Genomic DNA, 19,847 nt, shown 5'->3' with positions numbered 1-19,847 from the left:
GGAACATGACTCAGTTTTGGCAAATGAACTACAGGGGAACATTTTCATTTTTATTCAGAAAGGCTCAACAAAGCCTTGGGAGGGACAGGCTTTTGCTCCTTCCTCATCATTTCTGCCTAGAAGTCAAATGGGATGCATGGAGGTCATCTTGCTATCACAAATTGAAAAGCTTGTGGACAAAAATCCAACATTTTAAAGATGGAGGAATAAAGAGTCTGGGCCCATGACATCAATATTGAGTTTACAATTCTTACTATGTGAGAAAAATAAACCTACGTTTTAAAAGTACCTCTAAGCTGGGTTTTCTTGTAGCAGGAAACATTCCTAGGTAATACAGTAGCTGATAGGCATTAGCATTCTCGGGCCACATCTTATTCTCCGTGGCCAGAACAGTATTTTTTAGAAGTAGTGTTTTCCACCGTGGCTGGGTATCATTAGACAGCAGTCAAACTTTGTCTAAATCATCATATATTAGTCAGCTCAGGCTGCTGTTGTAATCATAGACTGTGTGGCTTAAACAACAGAGATTTATTTTCTCATGTTTCTGAAGGCTGGAAGTCTGAGATCAGTATGTCAGTGTGGTTGTGTGCTCTTCCTGGCTTACAGATGGCCACCTTCTTGATCCTCATATGTCACAGAGAGAGCTTTGGTACCACTTCCTTTCTTTTTTAAGGGCACTAATCCCTCCATGAGGACCCCACTGCTATGACCTCATCTAAACATAATTATCTCCCAAAGGTCTCATCTCCAAATACCATCACATTGGAGGTTAGGGCTTCAACACATGTGTTTGGAGGGGGGCACACTTCAATCCACAGCAATAGGCATCTACACTATTTTTACTACTCAGCTCTCAAAGGACCTTGTATTCATGGAGTATATGTGAATACTTATATATACATCATTTAAATGGTGAGGCTATTCCCTGTGCTGGCTTCACAGACTTGTTGGGGCTTACATGATAAGAGGGAACCTGCTCATGTTTATCAGGTTTGTTCTCATTCAGTGCATCATCGTACTATGTTGCTTCCTTATGAAGGTCAGTCACCCATCTTTTCTTCCTGGCCTCCTACATTGTCCACTGGGTTCCTTCCTGTTTAGACAGGATTTATTGTCTCTGCTGGGAAAGATGAAGAACTTACTAAATTTACCCAACCTCTTATCTCTTCTACCAAACCTGTTAATTATAGTTACATAAAAGATTGTAAATGTCAAAGCTTGATTTAAAAATAAATTATAACTATCTCTTCTACCAAATCTGTTAATTATAGTTACATAAAAGATTGTAAATGTCAAAGCTTGATTTAAAAATAAATTATAACTAAGTCTTCCATGCTCTGGTTTATAGATTCCACCCATAGATAATGAATGGCATTTACCATATTATGTAAATGTTCTTTTAAAACAAATTATTATGAATGGATTTCTGAAGTAGACAGTCCTAGATTATTGAAACATTGCTGTTTTTAGGAGACTTTTCCATGTGTTAAGGTCTAATAGAGCCATTAATTTCCTTTTATCTAACTTTTCTGGGTTCTTATAACTATTCTCTCCCTCAGACCTAGTGTTGGAATGTCTCCTTCTGTTGCTAGACCCAGGAAATATTGCATATCTTTTTTTTTGGTCTCTCTGTACCCTGTCCATACTCTGAGGAACTCTTAATAGAAGAAATATCAATAGAATACCTGATTGGGTGTGTCAGCTTGTTCTTATTAGCATCCTTTTAAGTCTAGTCACAGTCAATCTATTACTCATGTGTAAAGGTGTAAATCCAAAATTTTCACTCAGAACTTTGATGCAAAACAACAAAACAAAACAACAATACATTGTTTTCACTAAAATATCTGTATAACTTACTTACAAAGGCATTTCCTTCTGAAAGCTGGTATAATTTAGAAATTCCAAGGATGATAAAGTTCTCAGTGTGTGTTTAGGTATGAATCATATTTTGTTCATCCGATTCAGTACGTGGGGGATCCTTTCAATCAGAATGTCTTAATTTATAAAGCATTATTTGAAGTAATGCATTTATGGAGTTAAAAAAAGTCAGATAGTGCTAAAAGACTTAAAAACAATGATCCCTTTCTCTACCCCATACCTCCTATTCCACTAAATGTTCTCTAGAGGGAACCACTATTAACTCGTAGCTGTTTTATCTGGAATTTACCTAGGCATTGATGATTTCCTTCTATTTATCAGTTGGGATATTGTACCTTATTATGGATGTTGGTTATTTAGTCCAACCTCCTACCCCTGGCCTTAGTCTGCCCATTCCCATGATTTTCTCAACAAAATTATCAGTCAGATCAAGACAGCATTTACAATATAACTATGAAAATATTGTTCTCTGCTGAGTCAGGTAGTGTACCATACTCTCTTCCCATAAAATGTTTAGTTTTCTATGTATCTGTTTTTTAAAAAGTTCAAGTAAGCTGTCAAATACCAACAGAGTTTTTTAAATGCCAAAATACAAATCCATCAGTTCCCTTTATTTCCTAGATAACTTCCTCTTGCAGCCTCTGTGCTCTGGCACCAATTGGGATTGATTATTCTCTGAGCATGACTTATGACTCATCTGTGACTTTCCTTTTCTGCTCTCCAGTGTTTGAGCTCCCATTTCCTAAATCATATATCTTACTGTTTATGTTGTTGTTGCCATCATTGTTTATAACCTTGATTGATGGAATCCATCCTCCAGTAGTATCTGAGAAAAGGTACAGGAAAGGTATATTTTAGTTTTAGACCTGAAAGTGTCTTTTTCAACCTGTATTTCTCTGCCTATACAAACAACCCATCAAGTGTGAGGGTAGAACAATAATTGTTTTTTTCCTCAGAATTTTAAGGGCATTGTTCTATTGCCTTCAGGCATCTAGTGTTGCTGTTGAAAGTTCTGAAGACACTATGATTATCATTCTTTTTTTGTAACTTATTCTCCCCTCTGGAAAATGTTAGGATCTTACTCTCTGTGGTGTTTAGTGATGTAACTTTGTGTAGATCTTCTGTATTTTGTGTGCTTTTAAGTGATTTTAAAGGGTAGCTATGTTCATTTTTTTCTCTTGCTGATATTAGAACTAACATCTTCAAGGATGGCATATCAATTTTGATGTATAAAAACTAAAGAATGAATCTGTGTATACAGTCAATACCACACTCATCTCTCAACAAGCATGTACAAACTTGTGATGTTCAAAAGCATTGAGTTTATAATGTACCTCATACCTAAGAATTAAAATAAATTTATTATTAATTTTCCATAACAATGAAAAATAATGGTCCATTATGCTAATTCCAAAGATTCAACTTGGCAAGCGAAAAATCTTCAATGTGGTTAATGATAGAACAACTTTTAAGCCCAAATCATATTACATTAATATTGTTAATCAGCATGTTATTTAGTAGGTTTTAAAATAAATTTGTAAATCTGCTTTGGTTTTACAATTACATAAGAAGTCTTGATTCCAATATTTGCTAAATTTCTATAATGTGTAGGACACTGCTTTGTGTGTCACTAAATACCAAATATATAACACAGAAATCTCCTTAATCTTATATTCGCTATATTGTAAGTGCTATAGACTGAATGTGTCCTCCCAAAATTTATATATTGAAGCCCAATCCCCAAATGAGAGAGTATTTGGAGGTGGGGACTTTGGGAGGTGATTAGGTCATAAATGGAATTAGTGACCCCAATAAAAAGACCCCACAGAAGTGTCTGACCCCTTCTGCATGTGAGGACATAGCAAGAAGACAGCCATTTATACCACGACATGAATCCTTACCAGACACTGAATCTGCCACTTCCTTGATCTTGGACTTTCCAGCCTCCAAAACAGTGAGAAACAAAAAACTGTTTGTTAGTAAGCTAGTCAGTCTATGGTGTTCTCTTATAGCAGCCTGAACTAAGACAGACAGTAAGTTTTATGAGGAAGGAATTTATTCTTAGCTAAATTCTTAGGATGTTATATATATGATGCATACATTTAGCATATAAAATGTGTATATGTACATATTTCAATACATAAATTTAACTCTGGGTGACTACAAGAATGTTTCCTGTTAATGGAGTCCTCTGAAGTTTGAGAAGCATGTTTATTCCTTATACTTCCACAAGTGCTTTCTTCAAACTTCTCATGTTTTCCCTACTGACTCAGAGTAGAGAAAAACCTTAAAGATTGACTAACATCCTTGTCTTACTCTAATTCTTCTTCTAGGCAAAATTTCCTCATTGATAAAATGAGAGGATATAGATTCATATCAGAAGAGATAGGGCCAAGGGTATGAGAGAAACATGTTCTCAGAGGTTATTTGCATTGGTTATTTAGAAAAGGACAGCAATATCCTGAGTGCAATGTCCATTGCAGCTCCCTTGGATGACTTGAGAGTGCATATTGTTTTCTGGACTTGGAGAACACCAGGGCATAGAGGAAATATGCCTGCTTTTTTCTCCTACTTCAAAGTTATGGGTAAGAACTTGGCTCCTATAGAAAAAAAGTCAGTACAAAAATTCCTTCTCTTCTACAGATTTATTTGACCTAATTTCTTATGGATTTTCTTATTTGTAGATTCAAGAATTGAGGCAAAAACTTACTTGGTTGCCAGAGAGAACTCTCAGGGCATAATCAGCTCTCAACATATTGCTTTTGTCAGAGAAATAGAGACACAAAAAGTGACAAATGCAGATACAAAATGCAGTCTGGGTGAAACAGCATGCTTTTCTTAAAATGGAAGGGACATCTGCTAGTTGCCTATTTGTATGTGCTTCCCTTTACTTCAATGTTTAGAGTACAGATTGGGGACCTTTGGGAAATTGGGTTCAGGCTATAAGAACCCCCACTGGCTGTCCTATATACAGTTAAATACAGTTAATGGCTATGTGGATGGAGGCCAGCCTCCATTTCACCTTTCCATTGTCTGCCAGAGTAGCATGTAATCTATTCCAGGCATCTGCAACTGAAAGCAAAACATGCCAATTATTTTTTATTGATCTAGCCTTCATAGGTGGGACACTTTGCCAGAGCAGCATATGGAAATTTAGATAAGGGAATGATTGCAGAGACATGGAAAGGGCTTCGCTCGTTGGAAAAGAATGTGTAAGCCTTAAAAAAAAATGAACAAGCACTCGGTATTCCAGAGCTTAAGAGCGCCGAAGATGAATTATGCAGTCGCTTCAATAGAAATTGATTACTAAGCCTTCGATGAGTCACATGCCTTAGGAATTAAGTACTCAAATCTATTATTGTCAGTATCCTGATGGGTCAACCAGGCTGTGAATGGGAATTTGCATTAAACTGATTTGAGTGTTTTTTTCTTGAACTAACATCACTCAATCAAGGGACACATTCAGACAGAGATAGATAAGTCTGACTGAATTTGATTTGGAAAAGCAGAGTAGCAAGGGATGAGCAGGCAGAATCTAAAAGTGCCATAAAACTGGCACTACAGCCTGGGCTGGAAGAAGCAGGTGAATAGTTATTGTGCCACAAATAGAGTGAAAGCAAATTTGTTTTGCAGGTGTGTAGCATGTTTATACAGTCATGGATTACAAAAATCATCATCAGGTAATACAGAGGACTACTTCCTGGAGGATTTCAGAAGATCTCATTCAGAAACGATAAAGTACTTGCCACCTGTCTCAGGACTGAGTCTATGTTTTTAGTATATGTCTGCCATGCAATGATCTTTTGACCTAAGGGAAGTCATTCACTTTATGTGTAAATAAGCTTTTATGCAAAGAGGGTAAGTAGATTAGATGAACTCAGGTCCACTCAAGTTTAACATTACATGATTCTGTGAGTAGAACGATATCATCAAGTGCCAAATTTGGCTCAAACATTTGATGCTTTTGGTTGGATAGATGCTAGGATTCACAAGGAGCCTCAGCTGTACCAGCCACTCTGTCCTGGCAATTTAACTGATAGTTTAGGGGAGGCATGAGTCTCCAGGGGCTATGGTGGGTTGGGAAGTTCTGAGATGAATTGTGATAGGTACTGAGAGTTTACAACATTTGAATGTTGACTGGAGAAATACCTACAGCTCAGGAAGGAGCATCTGCTGATGCTCAGAATGATTCTGACTCATTAGCTAATTATGAATATAATAAATGAGTTCTCTTTTTCTGCTATTAACCACTTACACAGATACAATAATAAGGATCCAGCTTTGAATGGTGGGGAAAGGGCATTAAAAACTTGTCAGGTGGTTCTTTACAGTAAGAGAAAAATGTGAATTCTCAGTGAATCTACAGTATCTGTGCAGCTTAACCTGTTCTAACTAAATAACACCATGTTGAAATTTTATTCCTTCATTCTCAAAAACATCTAACTTTGAACTGTTGTAGTATTGCTCTTAGCTGGTTGAAGGCTACTTAGAAGGATTCACCCATACTAGCCAGTAAGCTGAAAATTTGGTAAAGATGTGAGGTTACTGGTTTACTGATCAAGCAGGAATTGTAGGAGTAATAGCTGACCTTTTATCAGTGTTGAATCTCTTCCATCTTATCTGGTCCCCGGGTTGCTATGGTAACACTGTCAGGGTGTCCTTACTGCTGATTACTGCTTGCCAGAAGTCTGAGGCTGCTTGCCACATGTCCCTTCTAAGGCTCTTTCTGTCACGGCAAGGTACATAAATAAGTAACAATGAATGAGTCTTTAATCATGCTGGTATTCAAAGGATATGCATCTTTGATGTTTTAGACTATATCTTTGCTTGGTTTGATTAGAATACAGGAAGTTCTTCTTAAAGATCAGTATATTGGAAATTACTTTGTCCCTTGAAGTTTTCTCTTAAGCAGAAGTTGGTGAAGTTTTGAAGATAGGTCATTTGCAAAGAAGTGCTCACTGTTTGAATATGTTATCATTTGAAGATGCAGTATTGTGCATTAGGGTTGTTCAATCAAACTCCATTCAACATGAACCATGGGTTGTGTTGAATTCTTGTTTGAAATGGAAAGCTATTAAAGTCAAAAGCAGTACACCAAAGATAAAACTACTGTATTATAATTCTCTAGTCAACGTATGGGGTGTACTGAGCCCAGAATGATGAAAATTAGATAGAAACCAAGGAAAAGAAGTTGAAAATCCATTTTCAAGGACATGAAAGTTTGGTCAGGAGATGACTTTGAAGTAGCAGTAAATGTGTATATTATCCTCAACTATTAAACCTATAGAAAGGGCCTGGGAAAATAACCCTAGAGAGAGCACTACTTGTGTATTTCCGGTAAGGAGGGGAGATGACCCTAGTCTGTAAATAATCAGTGGGTCTGAGATGGAAGCCTCAAGATGCCCCAAGAGTGTGCAGAAGATTTGTACTGCAAGGGTAGGAAGTGGAATGAAAGCAAATGGTGAGAATATCCATGAAATGAAATATGAAGTGGAGACAGCTGCATCTCCACCAAACTTCTATTAAATTTGGAGAAATTGGGCTGCAGAAGAACTTGGCAAGTGCTTCCCTGGTGGCACAGTGGTTGAGAATCCACCTGCCAATGCAGGGTACACGGGTTCAAGCCCTGGTCCGGGAAGATCCCATGTGCCGCGGAGCAACTAAGCTGGTGTGCCACAACTGCTGAAGCCTGCATGCCTAGAGCCCATGCTCTGCAACAAGAGAAGCCACCGCAATGAGAAGCCCGTGCACCACAACGAAGAATAGCCCCTGCTCGCCGCAACTAAAGAAAGACCGTGCTAAGCAACGAAGACCCAACGAAGCTAAATAAATAAATAATAATAAACAAGAACTTGGCTAACATTTCCTCAGCCACTAGGGGACCTCAGTTGAATGTTTGATTTGTATCTAACGGCCCTTCTCCCTCATTCTGTATCCTCCCCCATCTTCTGACCCTAGAGAGAAGATAAACATCTGGTCAGTGTTTATACAGGTGTCACAGTATGAGTTTCCAATTGTATCTATAGTGACCTTCAAAGAGAAGAGACAAAATAGGTGAGAACACAAGATCATTTTTGTGGTACCTCCTACTTAAGAGGGACAATATTTCTGAACAATAAAACCCTATGGGCTACCTTTAACTGAGGTGCTGTGATGTGAAAAGTCATAAAAATTTACAAATAAATAAATTCATGTTTATAAATTCATGTTTATACTTTTACCACTAACTTCATGGGAAATAAAAATAATCTAAAATTTAGCAAAATGAAGTCAATACAATATTATGGTCTAGGTTATACAATATATATAGTAATCATATCAATATCACAGACATTGATTTAAGTCTGACATAGCTATTATTAAGTATTAAATTATTCAGAGATTTTCCTCTAAATTGTCTGAGCCCATGGTTACCATACTGTTCACAGGCTAGGGTTGTAGTATCTGTCCATTCATTGTCAAAGTTGGGCAACAGAATCCTTAGTGCCCAAGAGGGTCACACTGTGTAAAAGTAGTCCTACCTCCTCCTGATGATCAAGGTCAGTTTTCTCTGTCATGATTGTGACTCTTATCTTTCTTGCTTCTCCCTGGATACATGGAGGCCCAAGTGCCCATGAGCCAATTTACAATTTGATGGGATGCTTGGTATGTCTTCTGTGAAAGTGTTAGTCCTTTGGGCCCCAGGACCTTACCATGCTGTGACTTTGCCAGGAGTTGCAGGAAAAAGAAGCATAAATTAAGGGCTCCCAATGAGTCATTGAGAGTTAGAGTAAATGGCTTTGATTGGAGCTGTTACTTGGTTGAGGTTTTGGTAATCGATAGTCACCCCAAATTCTCTCTGGTTTTCGTAGGACGAGATAGGATAAATGGGAACCACCAACCTTGCATACTTCAAGTCTTTAAAGGTAAGATTTATAGCCACTATGCCTCTCCCCAAGATGTGATATTGTTCTTTATTTACTGCATTTGTCATTGGAAGAGGCAGGTTTAGAAGCTTCCAATTGGCCTGTAGAATTAAATTTCATTGTGGGAAGGGCCATGACCCCAGTAGTGCAGTTGCACCATTTCTCAAATATGCTAATTCCAATCAAAACTTTCTGGAAATGGAGAAATGACCAGCAGTCTTTAAAAAACAAAAAAAAGTACATGGCTATAAGCTTAATATAAGGAATTATAAGACGTATGCAGATCCAGCCTCAAAAAGGTATCGGCTCAAACCGGCCAGAATGAGCATCAGCAAAAAAATACAAACAATAAATGCTGAAGAGGTTGTGAAGAAATGCATACCCTCAACTTTCAGTGGCTCGGAAACTGGTAAGTGCCACGAAGGAAAACAGAATGGAGCTGCCTTGAAAAGGTAAACATTGAGATACCATATGATCCCGCAGGCCCACTCCTTGGGCTATAACCTAGGAAGGCAGAAATGGAAAGACACAGGCAGGCAAAACTGCACTGCAGCAGTATTACAATAGCCAAGACATGGAAACAACCAAAAAGTCCATCAAGAGACGAATGGACAAAGAACTGGTACGTGTACACATGGAATATTAGCCACGGAAAAAAAAATGAAACAATGCAGTTTGCGGAACCATAGACGACTCTGGAGGTAATCACACAACTTGAAGTAAGTCAGAAAGCAAAAGACACATATCCTATGATATCACTTATAGGTGTTACCTAAAAATTGATACCAATGAAGATATTTCCACAAAGGCAATCACAGATGTATTAAACAAACTTATGGTTAACCAACTGGAAAGTTGTGAAGATTGGATATATTAGGATATCGGGGTTAACAGAGATATACAAACACATGTGAAATATATAATCACCAAAGACCTACGGAATTCCAAAAGAAGACTACTCAACACTGTGTCATAACCTACATGGCAAATGGATCCCAAGATGAATGGATATATGTATAGGTGTAAAACAAACACATCTTGCACACCTAAACTAAACATTATAATCAAATTTGCTGTGATACAAAATAAAAATTACATTAACAAAACGAACAAGAAGTAAGGAGGCATAAAATTATGAGGGTTCTTCCTGGCTCATTCCACTCTAACTTACAACCTTGGAACACAGCTTCCAGGAAGGCTCTGTTGACCTAGTAACCAGATTTGAGAATGGAGAAATCCTGCAGCATTTTGGCCTTCCTGCAACAGCAGTTTTAAACCCAGTGCTAATGGTCAGTTGAAATTCACCTTAATTGCAGGCCTGTAAATGACACCTGCCCTCAAAAAAAATTCTGGGGTCGAAAATCGACAAAGAAATTCAAAAGAGGGCAACCTTTCAAGAAGAGAATTTCAAGAGGCATATTTTTACACACATTTTGTCTTTTCTTTAACCAAAAAAAGGGCATGGAAAGGTGCTCAACAGCAGAAATTCATAAAGACATGCAAATCCAATCTATAAAAATGTTCACCTCACAACGGTCAGGATGATCATCAGCAAAACAGTCCACAAACAATACATGCTGAAGGGGTTTTAGAGAACTGTGGATCCTCTACCTGCTGGTGGGATGTAAACTGGTAACGGCCAGTAGTTAGAACAGAATGAACATGCGTTTCAAGGTAAAAATTGAGCTACCATATGATGTGGTAGGCCCACCGCTGGGCCTATCACCTGAGAAGTCCAGAATCCAAAAGACACCGGCTGGCAATCCTACACTGCAGTAATATTTACCACAACCAAGACTTGGAAGCAACCAAAATATCCATCAATAGATGAATGTACCAGAAGAACTGCTCCATGTACACAAGGAATAGTAGACATGGAAAAGCATGAAACAGTGCTGTCTGCACCACCACAGAAGGAACTAGATATAATCACACAACTTGAAGTAAGAAAGAAACCGAAAGAAAGATATCCTATCATATCACTTGTAGGTGTTACCTAAAAAATGATAAGCATGAACTTATTTCCAAGAAAAGGCCACTCACGGATTAAGAAACCAAAATTACGTTTAACCAAATGGAAAGGGGTGAGGAATGGGTAAATTGGGATATGGGGTGACAGACCTATACTAATACATATGAAACATATAATCACCAAGACCTATGGAATACCAAGAGAGGTCTACTCAACACCGTGTAATAACGTACATGGGACAGGATCCAGAGATCAATACATAGATACCCATATATAATGAACCAGATTCTGTACACCTAGAACATACACAACATTTTAACCAAATTTTCTCTGATAAAAAATAAAAATTAAATTTAAAAACGAACAAGAAGTAAGGAGATATAAGCTGTTGGGGGTTTGCCTTGGTACATTCCACTCTAATTTACAACCTACTAACACCATTTCCAGGAAAGCTCTGTTGCCCAAGAACCCTGAGATGTAAATGTAGAAATGTTGCCGCCTTGTGGCTGTTTCCCGCAATAGCGGCTTTAAACCACGGCTAATGGTCACTTAATATTCACAAGGACTCAGGGCTGTAAGGGCACCTGCCCTCAAAAAAATGTTCTCAGGTGAGGAATGGCCAAAAAAACTCAAAAGAGAGCAAATTTTTCAAGAAGATCGTAGGAGAGGTAAGTTTTACACACTCTTTAAAAAAAAGGGGGGAAAACGGATAAAAGGTCAACATCAGGAATTACTAGATGCGTGCAAATCTAATCTACGAAAAGTTTTCAACACACCCCAGTCGAATGACCATCAGCAAAAAGTCTACAAACAATAAATGCTGAAGAGGATTTAGAGACCTGTGGACCTGCTAGCTGCTGGTTCGAGATGTAAAGTGGTAAGAGCCAATATTGAGAAGAGAAAGGAACTGCGTTTCAAAGTAAAAATTGAGGTATCATTCAATCCAGCAGGCCCACCGCTGGGCCTTTCACCTGAGAAGACCAGAGTCGAGAAGACACAGACTGGGAAAGGTGCACTGCAGCAATATTCACGAAAGCCAAGCCATGGAAGCAACCAAAATGTCCATCAACAGATGAATGGACAAAGAAGAAGTGGTCCACGTACACAATGCAATATTAGCCATGGAAAACAATGAAACACTGCTCTTTGCAGCACCATCGATGGTCCTAGAGATAATCACAGGACATGAGGTAAGTCCGAAAGCAAAAGACAAATATCTCATGATATCACTTCTAGGTGTTATCTAACAACTGACACAAATGGACTTATTTCCACAAAGAAAGACACTCACAGACATAGAAAACAAACTCTGGTTATCTAAAAGGAAAGGTGGGAGCAATGGACAAATTAAGATTAGGGTTGCCATACGTATACCAATACATATTAAATACATATATCAAAAAGACCGACCATATACCAAGGGAGGTCGACTGAATACTCGGTATTAATTTACATGGGAAGGGGATCTGTGCATGAAGATATATGTGTGTATATATATATAGATATATATATATATAAATGTACAAATGAACCACATTACATGTGTACACCTAGAACAAATAATATTCGAATCATTACCCTGATTCAAAACATTAAATTATAACAATGAAGAAGATGTACTGAGACAGAAACTTATGGGGTTTTTTCCTGGCACATTCCACTCTAATTTACAATCTAGGAACACGACTTCCAGGAGAGCTCTGCTGCCCTAGTAACCAGATTTGGGAATGGAGAAACGCTGCCGCCGTGTGGCCTTTCCCCACAACAGCAGCTTTCAACCTGGTGCTAATGGTCACTAAACAGTAACAACAATCGCAACCCTGTAAGTGACACACGCCCTCAAAAAAAATAATGGGGTCAAAAATCGAGGAAAAAATTCAAAAGAGGGCAAGTTTGCAAGAAGAGGATTTCAAGAGGTATATTTTACACGCACGTGTTTTTCTTTTTAACAACAACAAATAAAGGGCGTGGAAAAATGCTCACCAATTATTAACGACATGCAAATCCAATCTACAAAAACGTATGAGCTCACACCGGTCAGAATGACCATCATCAAAAATTCTGCAAACAATAAATGCTGAAGGGGCTGTGGAGAAATGCGTACCCTCCTCTCTAAGTGGGACTAAACTGGTAAGAGCCACTAATGTAAACCGAATGGAGGTGCCTTTAACAGGTACACATTGAGGTACCATAGGATTCAGCAGGCACACTCCTGGGCATATGACCTAAGAGGACAGAATTAGAAAGACACAGGCAGGCAAAACTGCACTGCAGCATTATTGCAATAGCCAAGACGTGGAAGCTACCAAAAAGTCCATCAACAGATGAATGAATGAAAAGAAGAACTGGTACATGTACAGGTGGAATATTAACCGAGGAATAAAATGGAACAATGCCGTTTGCAGCACGATAGATGAGTCTAGAGGTAATCACAACTTGAAGTAAGTCAGAAAGTGCAGGACATATATCCTATGATATCACTTATTGGTGTTACCTAAAAATGGATACCAATGAAGATTTTTCACAGAGAAAGGCAATCAAAGATTCAATCAACAAACGTATGGTTAACCAAATGGAAAGGTGTGAGGGTTGGACAAATTAGGCTATTGGGATGTGAGGGTTGGACAAATTAGGCTATTGGGATAAGCAGAGATATACCAACACATGTGAAATACATAGGCACCAAAGACCTACGGAATACCAAGGGAAGACTACTCAACATTGTGTCATAACCCACATGGGAAATGGATCCGAAGATGAATAGATATATGTATAGGTGTAAAAGAACCACATCTTGCACACCTAGAACAAACAAAACATTGTAATCAAATTTGCTTTGATAACAAATAAAAATTAAAACAAGAAAACCAACAAGAAGTAATGAGACATAAACTTAGGGAGGTTTTTCCTGGCCCATTGCACTCTAATTTACAACTTGGAACATTACACCCAGGAAGGCTCTTTTGCCCTAGTAACCAGATGTGGGAATGGAGAAATGCCACAGCCTTGTGACCGTCTCCCGCAAAAGTAGCTTTAAGCACAGTGTTAAGGGTCACTTAATATTCACAAGAATTGCAGCTCTGTAAATGACACGTGCCCTCAGAAAACATCCTGGGTTCGAATAACGATGAAAAAATTCAAAAGTGGGCAACCTTTCAAGAGGCATATTTACCTTAATTTCTCCGTTTCTTTCTTCTTTCTTTTTTCGGTTTAACAATAAAGGCCATGGAAAAAACTCAACATCAGGAATTAATAAAGACATGCAAATCCAATCTACAAAAACTTTTACCTGACAACAGTCAGAATGATCATAGGCAAAAATCTCTAAACCATAAACGCCCAAGGGGTTTGAGAGAACTGTGTACTCTCTAGCTGCTGGTGGGATGTCCACTGGTAACATCCAGTAGTGAGAATAGAAAGGAGGTGCGTTTAAAGGTAAAAATTGACCTACCATATGATCTGGTAGGCCCACTACGGGGCCTATCACCTGAGAAGACCAGAATCAAAAGACACAGGCTCACAATCCTACACTGCAGCACTATTTACCCTAGCCAAGACTTGGAACAACCAAAATGTCCCTCAACAGATGAATCCACAAAGAAGAAGTGGTCCGTGTACCCAAAGGAATATTACTCCGATAAAAAATATAAATTAAATATAAAAAAGCAAAGATAAGTAAGGAGACATAAGCTTTGGGGCTGTCTCCGTGCACAGTGCACTCTACTTTACAACCAAGGAACACTACTTCCAGGGAGGTACTGTTTCCCTAGTAACCAGAGTGGGGAATGTAGAAATGCTGCTGCCCTGTGGTCGTCTGCCCCAACAGCAGCTTTAAAACCTGTGCTAAAGGTCTCTTGATATTCACAAGGGCTGGAGGGCTATAAGTGATACCTGCCAACAAAATGGCTTCAGGGAGGTAATAGCACGTACTTCAAGAAGCCATTTGAATAGGTAAGCTGTACTCTCTCTTTAAAAAAATAAAAAGGGACATGGCTATAGGCTCAATATAAGGAATTATTAGACATATGCAAATCTAACCAGAAAACTGTCTCAGATCACAGCGGTCAGAATGAGCATCAGCAAAAAAATACAAACAATAAATCCTGAAGGGGTTGTGGAGAAATGCATACCCTCAACGGAAAGTGGCTCATAAAGTGGTAAGTGCCACAAATGAAAACAGAATGGAGCTGCCTTTACAAGGTAAACATTGAGATACCATATGATCCCGCAGGCCCACTCCTTGGCCTATAAACTAAGAAGACAGAAATATAAAGACACAGGCAGGCAAAACTGCACTGCAGCTGTATTACAATAGCGAAGACATGGAAGGAACCAAAAAGTCCATGAAGAGACGAATGGACAGAGGAGAACTGGTACCGGTAAACATGGAGTATTAGCCATGGAAGAAAAATGAAACAATGCAGTTTGCAGAACCGTAGATGCGTCTGGAGGTAATCCCACAACTTGAAGTTAAGTCAGAAGGCGAAAGACACCTATTATATGATATCAATCACAGGTGTTACCTAAAAAGTGATACCCATGAAGATATTTCCACTGAGAAAGGCAATCTCAGATTTATTAAACAAACTTTTGGTTAACCAGTTAGAAAGTTGTGAAGATTAGATACATACATTAGGATATTGGGGTTACAGAGATATAGAAACACATGTGAAATATACCATCACCAAAGACCTACGGAATTCCAAGAGGACTACTCAACACTGTGTCATATCCTACGTGGCAAATGGATCCCAAGAAGAATACATATATATATATATAGGTGTAAGACAAACACATCTTGCACACCTGGAACAAACAAAACATTATAATCAAATTTGCTGTGATAAAAAATAAAAATTACATTAACAAAACGAACAAGAAGTAAGGAGGCATAAACTTATGGGGGTTCTTCCTGGCTCATTCCATTCTAACTTACAACCTTGGAACATGGCTTCCAGGAAGGCTCTGTTGACCCAGCAACCAGATTTGAGAATGGAGAAATCCTGCAGCATTTTAAACCCAGTGCTAACGGTCAGTTAAAATTCACCTTAATTGCCGGCCTGTAAATGACACCCGCCCTCCCAAACAATTCTGGGGTCGAAAAGCCACCAGAAAATTCAAAAGAGGGCAACCTTTCAAGAACACAATTTCAAGAGGCATATTTTACACACATCTTTTCTTTTCTTTCTTTCTTTTTTTCTTTAGCCAAAAAATCGGCATGGAAAAAATGCTCAACATCAGAAATTCATAAAGACATGCAAATCCAATCTATAAAAACGTTCACCTCACAACAGTCAGAATGGTCATCAGCAAAACAGTCCACAAACAATACATGCTGAAGGGGTTTTAGAGAACTGTGACCCTCTAGCTGCTCGTGGGATGTAAACCGGTAACAAAGAGCCAGCAGTGAGACCAGAATGAACGCGCGTTTCCAGGTAAAAAATTGAGCAACCATAGGATCCGGTAGGCCAACCTCTGGACCTATCACCTGAGAAGACCAGAATCATAAAGACACAGGCTGGCCATCCTACACTGCAGTAATATTTACCACAGCTGAGAGTTGGAGCAAGCAAAATGTCAATCAACAGATGAATGCACCAAGAAGAACTGGTCCATGTACACCATGGAATGTTAGCCATGTTAAAGCATGACACAGTGCTTGCTGTTTGCACCACCACAGAAGGACCTAGATATAATCACGCAACTTGAAGTAAGAAAGTAACCGAAAGAAAGATATCCTATCATATCACTTATAGGTGTTACCTAAAAAATGATAAGCATGAACTTATTTCCAAGAAAGGCCACTCACGGATTAAGAAACCAAAATTACGTTTAACCAAATGGAAAGGGGTGAGGAATGGGTAAATTGGGATATGGGGTGACAGACCTATACTAATACATATGAAACATATAATCACCAAGACCTATGGAATACCAAGAGAGGTCTACTCAACACCGTGTAATAACGTACATGGGACAGGATCCAGAGATCAACAGATAGATACCTATATATAATGAACCAGATTCTGTACACCTAGAACATACACATTTTTACCAAATTTTCTCTGATAAAAAATAAAAATTAAATTTAAAAACAAGAAGTAAGGAGATATAAGCTGTTGGGTGTTTGCCTTGGCACATTCCACTCTAATTTACAACCTACTAACACCATTTCCAGGAAGGCTCTGTTGCCCAAGTACACTGAGTTGTAAATATAGAAATTTTGCTTCCTTGTGCCATTTCCTGCAGAGTGGCTTTAAACCACAGCTAATGGTCACTTAATATTCACAAGGACACAGGGCTGTAAAGGACAGCAGCCTTCAAAACATGTCGTAAGGTATGAAAAGGCCCAAAAACCTCAAAAGAGAGCAAATTTTTCAAGAAGATCATATGAGAGGTAAGTTATACACAGTCTTTGAAAAAAATAAAAGAAAATGGATAAAAGGTCAACATCAGGAATTATTAGACTCATGCAAATCTAACGTACAAAAAGGTTTCAACACAGCCCAGTAGAATGACCATCAGCAAAAAGTCTACAAACAATAAATGCTGAAGAGGTTTTAGAGAACTGTGTACCCTCTAGCTGCTGGTTTGAGATGTAATGTGGTAAGACCCAATACTGAGAACAGAAAGGAACTGCGTTTCAAAGTAAAAATTGAGGTATCATTCAATCCAGCAGGCCCACCGCTGGGCCTTTCACCTGAGAAGACCAGAGTCGAGAAGACACAGGCTGTCCAAGGTGCACTGCAGCAATATTCACAAATGCCAAGACATGGAAGCAACCAAAATGTCCATCAACTGATGAATGGACAATGAAGAAGTGGTTCATGTACACAGTGGAATATTAGCCATGGAAAACAATGAAACGCTGCTCTTTGCAGTACCATAGATGATCCTAGAGATAATCACAGAAGATGAGGTTAGTCGGAAACCGAAAGACAATTATCTTACGATATCACTTCTAGGTGTTATCTAACAACTGATACAAATCAACTTATTTCCACAAAGACACTCACAGACTTAGAAAACAAAGTATGGTTATCTAAAAGGAAACGTGGGAGAAATGGATGAATTAAGATTAGCATTACCATACGTACAGCAGTACATATTAAATACATATATCAAAAAGACCGACCGTATTCCAAAGGAGGTCTACTCAACACTCTGCATTAATTTACATTGGAAGAGGATCTGTACATGAATAGATATATATAATATACAAATGAACCAAATTGTGTACACCTAGAACAAATAGTATTCTAAATCATTACCCTGATTAAAATAAATTAAAACAACGAAGAAGATGTACTGAGACATAAAGTTATGGGGTATTTTCCTGGCACATTCCTTTCTAATTTACAACCTAGGAACACGACTTCCAGAAAAGCTCTGCTGCCCTAGAAACGAGATTTAGGAATGGAGAAACGCTGCCGCTGTGTGGCCGTTTCCCACAACAGCAGCTTTCAACCCAGCGCTAATGGTCACTAAATATTAACAACAAAAGCAGCCTGTAAGTGACACACACACTCAAAAAAAATCCAGGGTCGAAAATCGACCAAACACTTCAAAAGAGGGCAAGGTTTTAAGAAGACAATTTCAAGAGGTATATTTTACTCGCATTTCGTTTTTTTTTTACAACAACAAAAAGGCATGGAAAAATGTTCATTAGGAATTATTAAAGACATGCAAATCCAATCTACAAAAACATATGAGCTCACACCGGTGAGAATGACCATCAGCAAAACTTCTGCAAACAATAAATGCTGAAGGGGCTGTGAAGAAATGCATACCTTCAGCTCTAAGTGGGACTAAACTGGTAAGAGCCACTAATGTAAACCAAATGGAGGTGCTTTTAAAAGGTACACATTGAGCTACCATAGGATCCAGCAGGCCCACTCCAGGGACTATGACCTAGGAAGACAAAAAGACACAGGCAGGCAAAACTGCACTGCAGCAGTTATACAGTAGCCAAGAAAGGGAAGCTACCAAAAAGTCCATCAACTGATGAATGGAAAAGAAGAACTGGTACATGTACAGGTAGAAAATTAGCCAAGGAAAAACAGGGAAGAATGCCGTTTGCAGCACCATTGATGACTCTAGAGGTAATCACAACTTGAAGTAAGTCAGAAAGCAAAGGACACATATCCTATGATATCACTTATTGGTGTTACCTAAAAAATGGATACCAATGAAGATTTTTCACAGAGAAAGGCAATCAAAGTTTCAATCAACAAACGTAAGGTTAACCAAAAGGAATGGTTTGAGATTGGATAAATTAGAATATTGGGATACGCAGTGATATACCAACACATGTGAAATATATAAGCACCAAAGACCTACGCAATAGCAAGAGATGACTATTCAATATCGTGTGGTAACCCACATGGGAAATGAATCCGAAGATGAATAGATTAATGTGTATGTGTAAAAGAACCACATCTTGAACACCTAGAACAAACAAAACACTGTAATCAAATTTGCTGTGATACAAATAAAAATTAAGAAAACCAAAAAGAAGTAATGAGACATAATCTTATCGGGATTTTCCTGGCACATTCCATTCTAATTTACAAGTTGAAACATTACACCCCTGAAGGCTCTTTTGCTGTAGTAACCAGACTTGGGAATGGAGAAATGCGACAGCCTTGTGACCGTCTCCTGCAAAAGCAGCTTTAAACACAGTGCGAAGGGTCACTTAATATTCACAAGAATTGCAGCTCTGTAGATGACACATGCCCTCAAAAACAATCCTAGGTTTGAATATCGAAGAAAAAATTCAAAAGTGGGCAAACTTCCAAGAAGACAATTTCAAGAGGCATATTTAAATTACTTTTTTCGTTTCTTTTTTTTTTTGGTTTAACAATAAAGGCCATGGAAAAAGCTCAACGTCAGGAATTAATAAAGACATGCAAATGCAATCTACAAAAACTTTTACCTGACAACAGTCAGAATGATCATAAGCAAAAATCTCTAAACAATAAATGCTCAAGGGGTTTTAGAGAACTGTGTACCCTCTAGCTGCTGGTGGGATGTCCACTGGTAACAGCCAGTAGTGAGAATAGAAAGGAGGTGCGTTTAAAGGTAAAAATTGA

The sequence above is a fragment of the Physeter macrocephalus genome, chromosome 11 (assembly GCF_002837175.3).
Source record: "Physeter macrocephalus isolate SW-GA chromosome 11, ASM283717v5, whole genome shotgun sequence".
Taxonomy (NCBI): Eukaryota; Metazoa; Chordata; class Mammalia; order Artiodactyla; family Physeteridae; genus Physeter; species Physeter macrocephalus.
This window is presented reverse-complemented; position numbering follows the sequence as displayed.